The sequence below is a fragment of the Pelodiscus sinensis genome, chromosome 1 (assembly GCF_052426305.1).
Source record: "Pelodiscus sinensis isolate ZL-2025 chromosome 1, ASM5242630v1, whole genome shotgun sequence".
Classification (NCBI taxonomy): Eukaryota; Metazoa; Chordata; order Testudines; family Trionychidae; genus Pelodiscus; species Pelodiscus sinensis.
In genome coordinates this window covers 32385519-32399452 of record NC_143052.1, presented here as the reverse complement: position 1 = coordinate 32399452, position 13934 = coordinate 32385519, and the positions used below count along the sequence as shown (strand labels likewise).

Sequence of the window (13934 nt, the reverse complement as noted above, 5' to 3'; positions counted from 1 at the left end):
AGCTCAAAGCATGGTGCAGAGCTGTTTGGTATTTGATGAGTTACTCCTTTAGTCCTGAGTTTGTCACAGGGACAGAAATAGATGTGAAATCTTCTGAACAGGGGAACAGACAGCAAAACAAACATTAGAGGGGAGTTAACCTTTCCCTATGCTATCCAAAACTAAAAAAAATGTTTGGCTAGAGTTTCCCCTACAATATGTACCAGTTCCGACTTACATACAAATTCAACTTAAGAACAAACCTACAGTCCCTATCTTGTACGTAACCCGGGGACTGCCTGTACTGCAGTACCTTTACACACAGGTCTTTAAAATAATGGCTTATGGTAAATGTATATTTTCAGTCAAATCACTTACATGTTGGTGGACTCTGGATTTAAAAAAAATATATAATATTTTAAATAGTATAGTTAAGGTTAACACTTTTGACATAACATCATAGAATCATAGGGTTGAAAGAGACCTCAGGAGGTCATTGAGTCCAGCCCCCTGCTAGGACCAATCCCAACTAAATCATCCCAGTCAGGGCTTTGTCAAGCCGGGACTTAAAACTTCTAGGAATAGAGATTCCACTACCTCCCTAGGTAACCCATTCCACTGCTTTACCACCCTCCTACTGAAACAGTTTTTCCTAATATCCAAACTAGCCTTCCCCCACTGCAACTTGAAACCATTGCTCCTCATTCTGTCATCTGTCACCACTGAGAACAGTCTCTCTCCATCCTCTTTGGAACCCCCTTTCAGGTAGTTGTAGAATGCTATCTAATCCCTCCTCAGTCTTCTGTTCTATAGACTAAATATGCCTAAAACCCTCAGCTTCTCCTCATAAGTCAAGTGCTCCAGGTCCCTAATCATTTTTGTTGCCCTCCGCTGCACTCTTTCTAATGTGTCCACATCCTTTCTGTAACAGGGGGCCCAGAACTGGACACAATACTCCAGATGTGGCCTCACCAGTGCTGAATATGGGGAAATAATCACTTCCATAGACCTGCTGGCAATGCTCTGACTAATGCACCCCAATATGCTGTTAGCCTTCTTGGCTACAAGGTTACTCTGTTGACTCATATCCCACTTCTCACCCACTGTAATCTCCATGGTCTCTCAGGGTAGTTCAATGTTTCATGAGAAAAAAATAAACCCATTCATATCAAAGGCAGTTTCCAGTTTGAAAAACAAAAAAAAGTGAACGTGCCAGTAAAGAACCCTGAAGATTGCCTAAGATGAATCTTCTCATTTGTTCTAAAGACCATACCATAACAGTGCATTATACAGATGAAGTCACGCTGTTAAAATGCACTTAATTCCTTAGACATTGTAAGTAGAAAAGGACGTGCTTCTTAGGAGATTGAGAGACTGAACAGTTCCCTTCTTGGTCTGCATACATGCTGGGAATTCTGACTGAGCTGAAATTCAATTACACAATGCTTTGTGTATTGGGTGAGTGCTGCTATAAAATAAGACTCTTCCCATAGCCTACTGCGTCACCCTCATAAATATCCAATCTAGCTACCTTTTCCACCAGCTCCCCCTGTCCTGCTCTACAGTAGCAAGTTATTTCAAAATAATAAGTGTAGCGTCCACACTACCAAGCCTGTTATTTCAAAGTAAAGGGCTGGTTATTTTGAAATCTGTACTCCTGCTTTCTTTGGGGAATAACACTTATTTCAAAATAGTTATTTTGAAACAGCCTTAGTGTGGACACTCAGCTGCTGCTATTTTGAAAAAACTACTCCTCAGTGTAATTTGAACTAGCTACTCTCCAGTATGCTAAGTCGAGGTAGCATGTCCATGTTAATGGAGCCTGCCTTGGACTTATTTCAAGGCTCCCCCGTAGTGGGGACATGCTATTTTGATCTTGTTATTTCGGGAGTTATTATTTCCAATATTGTTATTTTGAAATAAACTCCTAGGCTACGTCTACACTGGCCCCATAAAATGGAATAGTCATGCAAAGCAGGTAAGTCAGAATAGGGAAATCCGCGGGGGATTTAAATATCCCCCGCGGATTTAAATAAACATGTCCACCGCTTTTTTTCCGGCTTGGGGAAAAGCCGGAAAAAGGCGTCTAGACTGGCGCGGTCCTCCGGAATAAGAGATCCTCCGGAAAAGGGCTTTATTCCAGAGAATCGCGCCAGTCTAGATGCTTTTTTCCGGCTTTTCCCCAAGCCGGAAAAAAAGCGGCGGACATGTTTATTTAAATCCGCGGGGGATATTTAAATCCCCCGCGGATTTCCCTATTCTGACTTACCTGCTTTGCATGACTATTCTGTTTTATGGGGCCAGTGTAGACGTAGCCCTAGTGTAGATATGCCCTTTATGAGCTCCAGTTATCTGTCTGCAAAACTGCATGTGGGTTCCTAATGGAAATTGTTCAAAGAAAGTCAACAGCAATTATGAAAGTAGGAAAATAAAACAATGGGCAACCTTCATTTTCTCCCCACAGTTTTGATACTTTATATTGGTCTCAGCATTAAATCCATAAGAAAACTCCCAGTCTAGTAGAATCAGTCACAACAAAAAAGTTCAGCTTTCTTATTGATGCATGTCTACATTAATGGGGAAGTTTGACTTGTAAAGGAAGACTGAAAGAATTGGGCTTGTTTAGTTTGGAAAGGAGAAGACTGAGAGGGACATGATAGCAGTTTTCAAGTACCTGAAATGATATCACAAGGAGAAGGGAGAAAAATTGTTCTCCTTGGCCTCTGAGGATAGGACAAGAAGCAATGGGCTTAAACTGCAGCAAGGGAGGTTTAGGTTGGACATTAGGAAAAACTTCCTAACTGTCAGGGTGGTTAAACACTGGAATAAATTGCCTAGGGAGGGTGTGGAATCTCCATCCCTGGAGATATTTAAGAGCAGGTTTGATAGACATTTATCAGGGATGGTCTAGACATTGGTTGATTCTGTTGTTAGGGCAGGGTACTGGATTTGATGACCTGTCAAGGTCCCTTCCAGTTCTAATGTTCTATGATCTGCAACTCCAGCTATGTTTATTACATATCTGGAGTCAATTTATCTTAAATTGCATTTTCAGCAAGAAGTATACAGGAGCAAATGCTCCTGTTGGCTTCCCTTACTCTTCATGAGGAATAGGACTATCGGTGCCAATGGGGGAGCCTTCTCAGTTCAAATTAGCGGGTCTTCACTAGACCTGCTAAATCGAACCCTGGAGGATCGACCGCAGTAGTGTCAATCTTCTGGTAGTTTAGACATTGCCTGAATGACAAGAGGTTAGAAAGATTATCTCTATCTTATTTGGTAAAAAGACAAATAAGAATAGAAAGAGTGATCTGATGTTCTGAATGGAAGAGAGAAGACAAGCTGAATGCTTATATTTGTACAACCAATTAATTTAAAGTAACTTTAAAAAAAATAGGCAATGTTTAATTAACTTCTGGAATTCATTGCCACAAGACATTAGAAACCAAGAACTGAATGAGATTCAGAAACACATTTGGTCTATGAACAAAAATATTATCCACTGTTAGAAAGTGATATTTAACCTTCATGTTTCAGGAGAGAAATAAATCTTTCCCTGACAGAAGTTAGGAAGAAACTTCCCTTTAAATATGGTATTCCACGATCATTCCTCTTGGGCAATTTGTACTTTCCTCTGAAGCTTCTACTACTGGCCATTGGTAGGTACAGAACTGGTTTGATTTGATATAGCAAAATTCCTACATGCAGAGGAAGCATGTCTAATTAAATCACAAAATAGAGAGAAAAGGTTTTAAAATACATTACTCCCACTTTGGAGCTCTGGGGGTATGTCTACACTACCCTCCTAGTTCGAACTAGGAGGGTAATGTATGCATACCGCACTTGCTAATGAAGCCCGGGATTTGAATTTCCCGGGCTTCATTAGCATAAGCGGGGAGCCGCCATTTTTAAATCCCCGCTGCTTCGAACCCCGTGTAGCGCGGCTACACGGGGCTCGAACTAGGTAGTTCGGACTAGGGTGCCTATTCCGAACTACCGGTACACCTCATTTCACGAGGAGTAACGGTAGTTCGGAATAGGACCCTAGTCCGAACTACCTAGTTCGAGCCCCGTGTAGCCGCGCTACACGGGGTTCGAAGCAGCGGGGATTTAAAAATGGCGGCTCCCCGCTTATGCTAATGAAGCCCGGGAAATTCAAATCCCGGGCTTCATTAGCAAGTGCGGTATGCATACATTACCCCGCTAGTTCGAACTAGCGGGGTAGTGTAGACATACCCAGGTAGTTTTATGGGTCTAAATGCATCTCATATTTTTGTCCTCACCACTTAGTGAAAGTAATGTTGGAAATTATTTGTAAAGATAAAAATGGCCATACTGGGTCAAACTAAAGGTCCATCTAGCCCTGTCTTCTAACAATAGCCAATGCCAGGTGTCCCAGAGGGAATGAACAGAACAGGTAATCATCAAGTGACCCACCCCCTGTCATGCATTCCTATCTTCTGACAAACAGAGGCTATGGACGCCGTTCCTGCCCATCCTAGCCAATAACCACTGAGCTCCATGAATTTATCCAGTTCTTTTTGAACCCTGTTAAAGTCCTGTCCTTCACAACATCCTCTAGCAAGGAGTTCCACAGGTGGTGCAATGATATCGTGCTGAATATATTAACCTCAGCAGAATGTAAAACCAAAGACATTGAATGACAACTGGATGATCTGGATAGCTGTTTAGATTTCACTATGGGAAAATGGAAAGTGAAAATTCTGAAATGACATAGCCACCTCAATGAGAAGTCTGCAGTATCCAGTGAAACCTAACTAAACCAAGCAACTTGCAGATGATTGTAAAACAGGTCTGGTAAAACTACCTCAGTAGAATACCCCTGAACTTAAGCTAGAAAAAGAGATTCCAAAAAAAGAGAAAGTGAATGTGTGTGTGCATACATGACAGAGAAAGAGGGACTGTATAAAAGGAGAAACAAAAAGGGTGTGGATGAAGGAAAAGGAATGTATAAAAAAAGAGGTAATACAAAAAGTTAAAAGTGCCTAATTTAAATACCTTTCTCCAGGTCCCACAAGTTCACACCAAGGCCCCGTAAAGTCACCAGAAGCCATTAATTCCTCTGCTGAATGCCACTGTTCTCTCTTAATGGTAAAACATTCCTATTAAACTGAAGAGACCTACACAGGAGTGTTACTGCTTACTAATTGAACAGCAGTATTATTATTATTGCAGTAGCATGCACAATGTGCTAAGTCTTGTACAGAAGGAAGGAAGATAATCCCTGAAGATTCATAATTTGAAAAAAAAAAACATACCAAGCGAAGCATAATAGGATGTTTCTTTGGGATAAGGGAAAGGGTTTGTATGAGTAAATTATCTCCAAATGCTCACTTATCAGTGATTTTTCATTGATTATTTTCTTGTAGGAGACACAGGTCATGAGGTGGGATATGAATAAAAAGACAGTGGCATGATAGATCAGCTTGAGGGGGTGTTCTGTTTTGAAAAGCAGCATGGAAGACTGTAATCAACCAGAGGAGACCCAGATAGAGGGCAAAATGGGTGTCATCACTGACAAGACCAAGTAGGTTGTGATGCAAAAGATCTTATATTTCAAAGGACCATGTAAATAGTGGAGAGGAACAAGAACTGTCACTCCATTCCCTACAATATAGTACTTTCCTCCTTCTGTGAGGGAAGCAGTAATTTCCAACCCTCAAAAGGATAGTTTTCCAGGAAACAACAGAGCTTTCTCAATAGTAAACCATGGAGTACACCAGTCTATTATCAGCTCACAGTGTTTGGCTTGTGGCTGGTACCTCTTTATATATAAGAATGTGACCTCTATCCAGACTGAAAGCCAGTATCTATCTTTCCAAAGTTCTGCACTCTACAAGATATCTGATTATAAGATGTTCCTGTCCCTTGAACTGCATAATTTCTTCATTTTATGTAAACAACTATATAATATGATAGCAGAAACTGCAAAGAAAAAAAGTCAAACAGCCATTCTGGGATCTTAAAACTCTAGCAACACTGGGCTCTAGAAAAGGAAACAATATTTCCCAAGGGATGGAGAAGATGATGAAAAAGGGTCAGAAGATGGCAAAAGCAACAAAGTAATTAGTTTAACTGGTGAGTTCATTTTAGGAGTAATAAAGAATATCACAATGTCTGCAATACAAATGATCCTTTACGTACATATTAATGTATTAGGCTTCACCTACTTCTCTGCAAAGTCAGTCTCCCACTCAAACCTATCATTTTAATTATAAGCGACATTTGTGGTTTAGATGATGTTGAAGACAATTGTAACACATGGCTACAAGCTAGTAATTGCACTTTGAAGAGAACCTTTTACTGTCAGTGGCAGTATTAATCAATAATTAAATAAGGAGCGAAGATGAGTAACCCAATAAGCCAAATTGGTTTTGTAGCTGGTTGCTAATATTGATGACTCAATTACAGGTGAAAATTGAAAGCATATTGAAAACAGGCTTTTTTTGAATCATTCTTAACTTAACAGGAATTTAAAGCATCAACTTGGAGAAAATATATAAAAGATGTCATGGCCAGAAGAGGATTTTAATTACCATTGCTCATTTTTATTTGTGCTCACAAGAATATTCTAAATGTACTCCTGGAGCAAAGCCTACAAAATATTGATAGAAGCACTTCAATACAGTGTAATTGAAGGCAACTAACAAGGAAAAATTAAATCCCATCTTTCCCCTCAAGTTACATTTCACATTTTGACAATGTGAAAATATAATTATTAAAATATAATTCCAAGTAATAACATGATTACAGTGTGAGATGCTGGAAAAGCACTGAGCATCAAAGCTTTTATGTATTAGTGCACTTTGCATCACTTACCTCATTCACATCATTGACAGACATAGCTGAACGAGCACATCAGGCACTGGAGAATAGGCAGTAGTTCAAGACAGAAACTAAGACCTCAGCACTGTCACTATTGCTCAGCAGTGAGTTCTGTCCACAATAACACTGAATAAAATATTAGAGAAAACTAAAAAAAAACCTACAACTACAGGTTATATGGGGGTAGGGAGAATAGCACCGATAGCTATTGTGGATTAAGCTTCTGAACATATAGCATTGAAATGCAGTGGAGAAGCAGGAATATATGGGGAAAAAGCAACTATCACATTAAACTTCAGGGAAAATAGAGTACCTTGTTCAGTTTAAAAAATGAGCCTTAAATAAAGCTCTCTCTGAGATTAAACTTCAAGGTTTAAAATGAGAACCTGTAGATGTAAGGTATCATGGATAGTATATTAAAAAGAGGCATCTAAAATCAATTGCTGTCATGTTCCTCTGGATTACCTTCTTATCTAGATCTGACAGCTAATTCAGACATCAGTGCATGCACTTCAGCTTCTTAAAAGAAGCTGATGTGACCCATCTACAATCCTGGAATGAATAAACAGCTGATCGTAGGAATGAAAAAAGGTTCAGAATGAAATATATAGAAATTACATGAATTCACTGATGAATGTATGCTTGTAAAAGCACAAAGAAGATGAAAGTCCCTGCCCTGAAATGTTGACAATCTAAGAGCCCATTTTTTAGTTCCTTGCTCTGAAAAATTCTCATATAACTCAGGCCTGGAGGATTAGGCCTTTCAATAGAATTGATGTTCATCAGTACCAGGTTCTCAACAGTGAATTATTGTAATCAATATCTGAAAAAGTGTCTTTCCTTGTCAAATTCTGAACACAGACACCATGCCAGAATCTTGCAGTTGTTCAGAATGAAAGCATTCTGCAAGTATCACATTAAAGTTTGCATTGCTGTGTACTCAATGTGGCTGGGCTGTCCAGGATTCAAAAGTAGGATTCAATAATTTCCAGCTCAGTTGTGCTATATAGGCACAGCTCAGAGCACAGAGCAGGGTTGGAGTTGCGCTGCCTCAAGTGGAGTACTGGGAGACATCCTAGGGCTGCCAGTTTAGGCTGGATGTATTCCTGGAGATTTCATCACATGATAATGTTTAATTCCTGGAGACTCCAGGACACACCCTGGAGAGTTGGCAACATTAACACATCTTACTCTTGAAAACCTGAAATCCTCCCTGATCTCCCCACACATAGGGGAAGCGCATGGTTGTTCCTTACCACAGCTGAAGTGTTGGGTCTGCTCTGTGGCCCTGCTTCCTTCCCACTCCGACCTCTCCCAATCTTCGGTGTTGCAGCAGTGCTATATAAAAAGAAAGAGAGAGAGCCATATATAGAGACTGTCAATATGAATAGCTCCATCTACTGAAACACAAGAATTTGCAGCATTGTTCATAAATTGGTAGGTTCAACAATGTGGTCATGTACTGAGAATGGCATCTTCTTAACATTGTATGACGGCCTCCTGGCAACAGGAAGCAGCAGGTCCAGTGTTCCCCTGAGTGCAAAGACAGCCTGTCTCTTCCACAGGCCATGCAAATGCCAAGATAATACCAGGTTATTCTCCTCCCTGTATATCAACATAAAAGCCAGGCGCAATCTGGCCCATAAATATTTTCTGAATGCCTGTATTATAAATGTAGCTAAAATCCACTAGTTAGCTTGGATGGGTAGGAATGGTGTCCCTAGCCTCTGTTTGTCTGTAAATGGATGACAAGAGGGGGACCACATGAGGATTGCCATCTTAAATACTGTCTCCAGAGTCAAAAAGTTTATACAGGTAAAAAGGGGATTTCAGATTTGCAGAAGCTCCTGATATTTTCCAGATTTTTTGTTCAGCAGGTGAAACTAACCCTCTGTTCAAAGGCCTTGTGTTGGTCTGACCTTCACCCAAAGTAAGTGAGCAATCCTATGATGGTTTTATGTAAATATTTTCAATCAAAACATCAACCAGCAGTGGAATATGAGATACATGTCCTTTTCTAAGCCCATAGAGATTGTGGTATTTTAGGGTGCAACTACACTGCAGGGCTTAACTCAAAATAAGCTACGCAAATTGAGCTACATCAATTACGTATCTTATTTCAAAATAGCTTATTTTGAAATAGGGAGCGTCTACAAAGCACTTATTTTGAAATAGAGCACTCTTCCTCTGACTTCCCTTACTCTTCATACAATGTGGGTTACAGGAGTTGGAATAAGAAGTCTTCCAGCTTGACAGTATCTTGACACTATTTCAAAATAACTGCCTGCTGTACAGATGTGGAGTTATTTTGGAATAGCATGAGTTATTTCGAAATAGTGTTGCAATGTACACGTACCCTAAGGCACAGCAGCTATGGGCAATGCTTTTCAATGGTAACTACTGTTTTCTTTCAAATACTAGGAGATTCCAAATGTTCACAAGTGAACATTTACTGAGGGAAAGCGCTATGACACAGCTCCATGTACCAACTTCTGCAATACTCCAGATGTGTGCTCTAAACAGAGAATAGAGAGGGGACAATTGACATAAATCTTGTAAAAATGTCAAAACTAATGCAGTCCATATCAAATCACCACATAAGAAAGGCAGGTTTGCAATAAAAAGAAACCAGCAACTTGACCATTATTTTGCAGATTTATACCATAAAGTCTTATGAATGTGGAACTCTATGGAGATCCTTTATAGAAACTATATTACATGTCTTATTATTGTTAGCTTAGCTAGAGACAGCACATGGATTTGACTTTGTACAGCCTGGCAAATGAAGTTAGATCTTCACATGTTCATATAATCTGAAATTTCTGAAGTGCACACAAGTAAAAAAGCCAGTATCAGTATTAACAATAAATTTAAACAGATTGTAACATATTCCACAGTAAAAAACAAACAAACAAAAAACACACCTGAATGTTTTAGCAGTAAAAAAAAAACCTGTGCCAATCGAGGAATAAAAGACACTGGCCCTGATTCTCATCTCACACTTGAAGTAACTTCATCCTTGGTTCAAGGTCAGCATCAGGCCCCTCCTTTCACTCCCAGAAAAAAATGGCAAAAAGAATACACCCATACATTTTAGAGCTGCTGACCACAGAGCTCTTCTTTGAATTTTTTGATACATTAAACTAGCCAGGTCTGAAGTGGAGATGTATAAACAGCAAGTTTTTCCTGCTTAGGGTAAATCTTTCTAAAAACATTTTTTTACTATTCCATATAGTTATTTGAAAATGATTAGAATAAGTGAGAAGCTGTTCAAACTATCTTCAATTGCAAGTACTAGTTTATTGTGCTTTTGTTTCTATTTTTTATTGTAAGTAATTGCTTTTTGAGAAATCCTTCACTGGAACTGCATGATGCTATTATTTGTGGCCTTCAGCATATTCACATGCAACAACTGAGATTTTGTTCTGATTTTAACGGAATTTTTTTAGTTTGGCTCAGGATGACATTTTCACATATTTGCCCTAGGGTAGTAGAGGGTAATAAGTTTTGTAGGGGGGGCCACTTCACCAATTTTGATAGAGGTCATAAAGCAGCCTCAGAAGGGGTGGGGTCTTATGTGTATGGGGCAGGGCCTTGAGCAGAAGGGGTGGTTCCTTCTAGGCACCACATGACCCTTGTGAGGGGGGAGACGTTGCGTGCTCCTCCGTGGGGCAGGGAGGAGCATGTGAGATCTCTCACCCCTGCTGCACCCTGCTTGGCGCATACAGCAACCACAGGAATCCCCAGCTGTTTGGAACAGCTGGCAGTTCCCTCGGGTGCCGCTCTACCCTGGCAGGGGAGGAGACTTTGCGTGCTATCCCCACCCCCTGGTCTCGACTGGCCTGAGGAGTGTGGGGGCAGTAGGACAGGCCACAGGCCAGATCAAATGGCTTGGTGGGCCAGATGGGCCACCACATGCCTTATCTTGCTCCCCTACCCCACCTCCCTGGCCTAGAGCTAATGTACCATTTCTACACACATCCTAATACACAAAACACTAATACAGCAAAACATATTTTTTTTCTGTGAAGTTAAACTTTAGTGTTTGAAGAAGACAGGAACCACCTTGAGGGAAAACCCATAAAAAGAAGTCAATTGTACAAAACTATGGAAAACATATTTTCCATTTGTTTGTGAGTGATGCATTCCAACCATGTCAGTCACATTGTTAATTGCTACTCCCTCTACATTTATGAATCTTTCAGAGCTGAACTTTGATGTCACATTTTTAATTTGCATTGAAGGTGAGTTTTATTCTGCACAGACGCTTGGCTCTATTTTTTTGAGCATATGGTGTACAGAATAACAGGACTTAATGAAAAACATAAGGGAAGATAAAAGTGACTCAAAAAACTGTTTCTCAACCATTATGTCTAATAGTGGGATGGAGTTCCTATCTCTGCAAGGGTTTAAGCCTAGAATTCAGTGCAAGGATCATTTAAACATTAAATAGAAATATTGTATGCATGGTGAAAAAATGCAACAATTGGGAAAACCTGTTATCCTGTATATCAGGGATGATGCAAGGCCAGTGTCTACTCTTGTACAATTATCATACTTCCAATATGAAAATGCAAGATCATTGCAACATCAGTTAACTTTTTTCATAATCCTTGTAATCTCAAGTAATACATGAGTTTGGTTTATATTCTATTATTGTTATTTAAGTTATCAATAAAGCCCCAAGTAGGGAGTAAATTTTATAGAGTATGGGTAATTTCTTCATGGCAGGATAGAACAAATTTCATCTATTTATTCCTTCATAACATAGAGATGAGATATCTCCCACATTATCTGGTATCCCTGAGGAAGTAGATGAAGCCTGTTCTCTTCATTCACTTGAAACAAGACTAAGTAACTCGAAGATATATTATATAGAACAAGCCTGCATGGACAAGGAGATGAAGAAATCCTATTAGGATGTGCCATCTATTTTCACTTTTTGGTGATCTTATGAAGACTGATACAAAGCAGGAAGTGATACAGGAAAGTATGATACAAGTGTAAAATTGCACTTGAGGAAATGAGCAACTGCTGAGATCAGCATGGAATATTTGATGGAATTAGTCCTCTCCTTCATTGGTATGTAGATCCACAAATATATACTTGATAATTATGTTCCTGTTCCCTTCATTATTTTTTAGTTGAGCTATACTTATTCTCTGTATTTTTAGATAGCACATGCAGTACACAAAGATTTAAGACGGTATGAGCCACATAAAAATGGAGATACTGCTCTTATTCCTTTTTCCAGACATTAAAGAAAAAAATCTCTTAAGAGAGTCAATGATCTTCAGACACTATGTCAGGACTCCAGTATTGAACTCAGGCCCACAACCAGTAGCTTTAGCTGATGAGCCACAGCAATACATTTAACTGGCATCCTTGACTGATAGCCTTAATGACAGAGACCACAGCAGCTACACCCCAGAATCCTGCTTGGATACATAGACAGCACTCTCACTGTGTACCTGAGTATACAAAAGCCCCCAACAGAAAGAGCTGTCTGCAGTATTCCCCAGACCATCTTGACTGACTCTACCTTTTTTACCTCCCTAACCCCAACTTGTCACTCTATCTGACCTCATCTCCCCAATCTACTGACTCAGCACCTTGTATTGGAGCTTCCTGAATTGCCCTGGACAGTGTTCGATAGGGATTGACATGCTGGCAGCCAAACTGCCCCCCACAAACTTGAATACTACACAAACTTGACTACTGACTTACCTCACATCCACCTTGGCCACAGGGCATTACATATCTCAGTCTGCAAATATCAAACCTTAAATATTTTTTTCCATAATGTATTTTGCTTCTGGAGCCCTCCAATGCTCTGAAGTACCTCCTACTTTTTTTTTCCACATACATCCTACCAGAGTGAAGTTGACAGCTAGCACTAATTTCAGCCTCTGTGTATCCTTCCTCCATTTGACATGTTATGCCTTGGCCTCTCATCAACTTTACTTCTTGTTCATGGTTATACTTTTTCAGCCCTCTGCACTAGTCTATGACCCAGATCACTCCATTTTGCAGCCATAACCATGGTAGACAGTATAGGGGATGGATGGAACACAATATTCCCCCTTTTCTGAGTTTTCCATGGATTGGTCTACACATGGATATTAGTCCCCCTCCACAAGACCATTTAGATAGCTGTTCTCCTTCCAAACCCCATAGATCCTGGGAGAATCAGCAGTAGGTGTTGCTGGCAAGAGTAAGTCTGAGGTCCGGCACTGGGTTCTCAAAGTACAAAGACATGCTACACAGGTGTCTGTCAAACACAAGCAGTTTATTTCCTGACAGCTATCAGCTGTGCCCCTTAACTAAAAGAACAACATGATAGGAAAAGCGGCATTTCTTACATCCCTTCTGATAGCCGGGGAACCCATTTCAGCCGCGGATGAAGTGGGAGACTGTCTCAGCTTCCAAGGCGCCTGTACCCAAAGCCCATCTGTGAGAACCAAATTGCTGTGCTCTGGTACAGCTTTAAATACTGTGTCTCTACCTTGTTTGTGGCAGTTTGGAAATTTCCAGGGGTTACTCATTGCTTGTTATAGTATGGCTCAGCTGTACTGCTTGTCCTTTGACTTTGTTTGACATTTAGGTAAACAAGATTGTTATGTTCCCTCCCTTATCTACAATTCATCCTTGCTACAATGGCATATGTTCCTAGAGGCTTGCTTCTGGCTTATCAGTAGGGAATGGGGGGGGGGGGGGGAAGGAGTAAATGGGAAAGGGGAAAGAATGCAGGCCTTACAGCCCTATACTTCACACATACAGAGTTCTTCTGCAATTGACCCCTACAGGAGATCAGGAATGCTTACCCAGCTTCAGGAAATCTATGTACTCTTCATTCTGTCTGAACATTCTGGCACTGCATCAACTCAACTCCAAAATATGAAAAATCAGACTAACTAGTATTTACTATTCATATCTGTGCGTATCTAGTACCTGAAAACTTTTAGAAGGCTATATATGGCTTTGTCCTGGAGGTTGCCTTAGTAATAATTGTCAGACTCCCACACTTTTCTTCTGAGTGAGAGCTGAGTCTCCAGGGCATAAGTGTGAACCTTTCACAATTCTTACACTATTCTAGTCTTACACTTTTT

The 13934-nt window shown here is 40.2% G+C and overlaps 1 long non-coding RNA gene across 1 annotated transcript in view; it reads right to left on the bottom strand.

Moving 5' to 3' along the window:
* The window catches only part of LOC142829182 (uncharacterized), a 37521-nt gene extending 24188 nt beyond the window's left edge, over positions 1-13333 (bottom strand). The window contains exons 1-2 of the long non-coding RNA XR_012903577.2: positions 13188-13333; positions 8082-8163 (exon numbers count right to left, since the gene is read on the bottom strand). This is a non-coding gene — a long non-coding RNA (uncharacterized LOC142829182). The remainder of the gene's footprint in view (positions 1-8081; positions 8164-13187) is intronic.
* Between the last annotated feature and the right edge of the window lie 601 nt (positions 13334-13934).